The 5,000-nt window shown below is 53.4% G+C and overlaps 1 non-coding gene across 1 annotated transcript in view; it reads right to left on the minus strand.

Annotated features, from left to right (window-relative positions):
- LOC124746191 overlaps nt 1–828 on the minus strand; it is a 1,909-nt gene extending 1,081 nt beyond the window's left edge. Inside the window, exon 1 of the ribosomal RNA XR_007011263.1 lies at nt 1–828. This exon is cut by the window's left edge and continues 1,081 nt beyond it. This is a non-coding gene — a ribosomal RNA (small subunit ribosomal RNA).
- Between the last annotated feature and the right edge of the window lie 4,172 nt (nt 829–5,000).

A 5,000-nucleotide genomic window follows, 5' to 3' on the forward strand; every position in this document is an offset into this window, starting at 1 on the left:
CACCGAGACACTCAATAAAGAGCACCCTGGTAGGATTTCAACGGGGTCCGCCTCGGGACGCACGAGCACGCACGAGGCGGTCGCACGCCTTCGGCTCGCCCCACCGGCAGGACGTCCCACGATACATGCCAGTTAAACACCGACGGGCGGTGAACCAACAGCGTGGGACACAAATCCAACTACGAGCTTTTTAACCGCAACAACTTTAATATACGCTATTGGAGCTGGAATTACCGCGGCTGCTGGCACCAGACTTGCCCTCCAATAGATACTCGTTAAAGGATTTAAAGTGTACTCATTCCGATTACGGGGCCTCGGATGAGTCCCGTATCGTTATTTTTCGTCACTACCTCCCCGTGCCGGGAGTGGGTAATTTGCGCGCCTGCTGCCTTCCTTGGATGTGGTAGCCGTTTCTCAGGCTCCCTCTCCGGAATCGAACCCTGATTCCCCGTTACCCGTTACAACCATGGTAGGCGCAGAACCTACCATCGACAGTTGATAAGGCAGACATTTGAAAGATGCGTCGCCGGTACGAGGACCGTGCGATCAGCCCAAAGTTATTCAGAGTCACCAAGGCAAACGGACCGGACGAGCCGACCGATTGGTTTTGATCTAATAAAAGCGTCCCTTCCATCTCTGGTCGGGACTCTGTTTGCATGTATTAGCTCTAGAATTACCACAGTTATCCAAGTAACGTGGGTACGATCTAAGGAACCATAACTGATTTAATGAGCCATTCGCGGTTTCACCTTAATGCGGCTTGTACTGAGACATGCATGGCTTAATCTTTGAGACAAGCATATGACTACTGGCAGGATCAACCAGGGAGCTGCGTCAACTAGAGCTGAGCAGCCGGCCGCCCGGGAGTGTGTCCCGGGGGCCCGCGCGAACACGCAAGCGTCCGCTCAATCATTCTGCAAACAGGAGGAGGCTGAGCTCCCCTGCACAATACACCTCGAAACCCTCTCAGGTCCCGGCGGCGCGCAGCGCCGTCCCAAGTACTTGGTCGGGTTCGAGAGAGGCGCAATCGCCCGGAGTTAGGCGAGTAGACGCTTTCGGTGCGACCACCCGTGCTCCCAACTGAGCTTGCCGCTGCCGACAGAGGCCCGGGAGCGTGCTGTCGTGGCATTGCCGGCGGGAGACAACACGCGCCACCTACGGTGACCGGCAGCTCCAACGCCAGCGCCACAGAAGGACAAAAGCCCCACTTGGGTGCCGAAGCGAACTCTCCCAGCACAGCGCACGCGCCAACACATCCGCACAGCTGCGATACAAACCACCAGCGAGAACCGCTGGGGCGACCGAGCAGCAGACGGCGTCGCGGCGCCGAGCGCCGGGCGGCGGCGCATCCTCAACGCACACAGTCCTCAATCGGACCAGCACACTGAAGATGTCCACCGCGCTTCGCACCGGGCCCGCGAGGACCTACTTTGGCCGCACGGCGCCGCGCGCAGGGTGCGCCGGCGCGCAGCTGCGACGCCTGCCGCGTCCGTCGGCCGGCGCGCCTGCCACTGGCCGCCCCCACCAGCCGGCTGTAGCGCGTGCGCCCACGCACCGCGCGGCCAGCACGCCGGGAGGCGCCCCCTCACCGGCCGGGGACGGTCCCACCCAGCCACCGCCGCGTATCGCTTCACACCCAGATGCCGTTCAGTTTCGTCGGCATGGTGGGTATCGCTGGAACAACCGGTTCGTACCTCAACCTATCGTCGCCATCACCGATTCACCCCTAGCGAGAACAACCGCACCACAACAGGTTACCATTTGTTCATTTGCGTAACTTCACCAGAAAACGCAGGCGTCCATCGCCATTTGCAACTTCAACGATTATTGCATGCCTGTGTCAGGTGTCACGCCACACTACGTCTGCCCACATACACGCAACAAAATGTGCACGCCTAGACAATACGTGGAAGGTGGCCCCCGTACGTATGCGATGTCCATTGCTCGAACGACTGTCAACCGGCCTCTGTAGCATGTCGCAGATATGGAACGCGGTGCACCATGCCATCACGGTGTGTGAGGAGAGACGACTAGGTCCGAATACATCAACAGACAGCTCATGCTGATCGCCATCCACGGCGTCCGTTCCTCCCACACGTCTCTATGGCGTACCACACTGCAATCCAGCTCTCATAGGGAGACGACACGTAGCTGCGTGCACAATATTTGCACTGTATGGTCCGCCGTTTTTGGGCGCAGTCGTTGTACGGTCACACATGTGCCACGATGTATCATTCGGTACATAAGGACGAATGTGCAGTACAGATTGTGGTTTACGCGTACGACATTAGCGGACGGTTGACACAGGCCGCACCACAACGTAGCCTGAGTACGTCGCATGCGAAGGGCATTGAACATGCAAACTTCTCACCAACCAGCTTGCGAAGGCAGGGGGGCAAGGTGGGGACGTGGGGAGGGGCGGCATGTACGTCCTGCTGCCATCCACATTACAGTGTACAGCAGGAGCATGTGGAAAGTCAGCAAGACTTGCAAGGTGTTTAACATGAAGCGATACACAGGGGAGCGGGCAGTGCGAGTAGCGAACTATATTGCGAGGGTTGCGGGTGGGCAACACTACACTAATTGAACGAGTCGTATAACAATTACAGAGCAGGTTTAGGCGACAACATGGGTTACGTTAGGGGACAACGTGGGTTACGTTAGGGGACAACGTGGGTTACTTTAGGGGACAACGTGGGTTAGGTTAAGGCACAACGTGGGTTAGGTTAAGGCACAACGTGGGTTAGGTTAAGGCACAACGTGGGTTAGGTTAAGGCACAACGTGGGTTAGGTTAAGGCACAACGTGGGTTAGGTTAAGGCACAACGTGGGTTAGGTTAAGGCACAACATGGGTTAGGTTAAGGCACAACATGGGTTAGGTTAAGGCACAACATGGGTTAGGTTAAGGCACAACATGGGTTAGGTTAAGGTACAACGTGGGTTAGGTTAAGGCACAACGTGGGTTAGGTTAAGGCACAACGTGGGTTAGGTTAAGGCACAACGTGGGTTAGGTTAAGGCACAACATGGGTTAGGTTAAGGCACAACATGGGTTAGGTTAAGGCACAACATGGGTTAGGTTAAGGCACAACATGGGTTAGGTTAAGGCACAACATGGGTTAGGTTAAGGCACAACATGGGTTAGGTTAAGGCACAACATGGGTTAGGTTAAGGCACAACGTGGGTTAGGTTAAGGCACAACGTGGGTTAGGTTAAGGCACAACGTGGGTTAGGTTAAGGCACAACATGGGTTAGGTTAAGGCACAACATGGGTTAGGTTAAGGCACAACATGGGTTAGGTTAAGGCACAACATGGGTTAGGTTAAGGCACAACATGGGTTAGGTTAAGGCACAACATGGGTTAGGTTAAGGTACAACATGGGTTAGGTTAAGGTACAACATGGGTTAGGTTAAGGTACAACATGGGTTAGGTTAAGGTACAACATGGGTTAGGTTAAGGTACAACATGGGTTAGGTTAAGGTACAACATGGGTTAGGTTAAGGTACAACATGGGTTAGGTTAAGGTACAACATGGGTTAGGTTAAGGTACAACATGGGTTAGGTTAAGGTACAACATAGGTTAGGTTAAGGTACAACATAGGTTAGGTTAAGGTACAACATAGGTTAGGTTAAGGTACAACATAGGTTAGGTTAAGGTACAACATAGGTTAGGTTAAGGTACAACATAGGTTAGGTTAAGGTACAACATAGGTTAGGTTAAGGTACAACATAGGTTAGGTTAAGGTACAACATAGGTTAGGTTAAGGTACAACATAGGTTAGGTTAAGGTACAACATAGGTTAGGTTAAGGTACAACATAGGTTAGGTTAAGGTACAACATAGGTTAGGTTAAGGTACAACATAGGTTAGGTTAGGTTAGGTTAGGTTACACGTTGTTGTAAGGAAAGGTGTAGGGGGGGGGGGGGCGGGGGCGGCAGGTTCGTTGATAGTGATTATAGTAAGTGAATGCTTGTGACATGATCAGATTTGTCACGTCAGGATGCACCTTTGGCTTATTAGAGGCGGCGCTCCAATTCTATGCTTGTGTGAGACCTGTGTCTTTGACTCATGTCATTGTTTGTGCGCTGTGACAGGAGGTACTATTGTGATGTTGGGTGCACCGTTGTATAGGACATGTGTGGGTGTTGGTGCCTGGTCTGCGCAATGGTGGATGTCGAAAGGCTGGGATATTGTATTTTCCGCATGGACCTCCTGGTCTGGTTGTGATAGTGTGGATTGTGTAATGTGGCGGAGAAGATGCACTGGATGTTGTTCCATGCTGGTGCTTACATATTGTATGTGCGCCTGTTAGAAGCAGAGAGTGGTGCGTGATCAGAGTGTCTGGCTGACGTGTGGTTCCCATTGTGGGCAGACTCTTTCAGCATGTATACGGACAGTTGTGTATATTTGCTGTAGTTTGATGGCTCTGCATTGATTACTAATCAGCGCCGTGTGTACGGGTAATCTGGTTCCAGTCCAAAATGTTCCATCTGTGTACATTAGTGACAAAGACTCCCCCCATGCAGTGGGGCTCGGTCTGTTATAGCTCTTCCGCGTAATATATTTGCCCCACGTTTTTGCGACTGCGAGTGCGAGTGCAACGCGCATGGGGACCGACATGCTGATGGCTCGGTATCGGACGCCGTACAGTGAGCAACGCGATCGCGTCTCTCGCTCGTAAGTGGTACAGGTCGCGGCTCATGTATAGGGACAGCGGGAATGTCGCATATTGGAAATAACTCTTCATGAAACGCAAGTTATAGGGGTGGATTGCACTTTACGAGTGCGGGAAACTTCCGCCGTTCATCCGCTGGAGGTGCGCGTGTGGCGGTTGGGGTGGTGCGAACGGGTGCGGGTGGAGTCATTGCCGGTCCACGGCTTCGTGCGGCAGAGCCACTGGAGATTGGGTGCTATGGTCGACAGAGGCTGCAGGCTTTGTGGGTGGCGTCGAAAGGCGGGCACTGTGGCGCCATCGCTGTCTTAATCGGCTTGGCGTCGCAT

Source organism: Schistocerca piceifrons, unplaced genomic scaffold (genome assembly GCF_021461385.2).
Source record: "Schistocerca piceifrons isolate TAMUIC-IGC-003096 unplaced genomic scaffold, iqSchPice1.1 HiC_scaffold_348, whole genome shotgun sequence".
NCBI lineage: Eukaryota > Metazoa > Arthropoda > Insecta > Orthoptera > Acrididae > Schistocerca > Schistocerca piceifrons.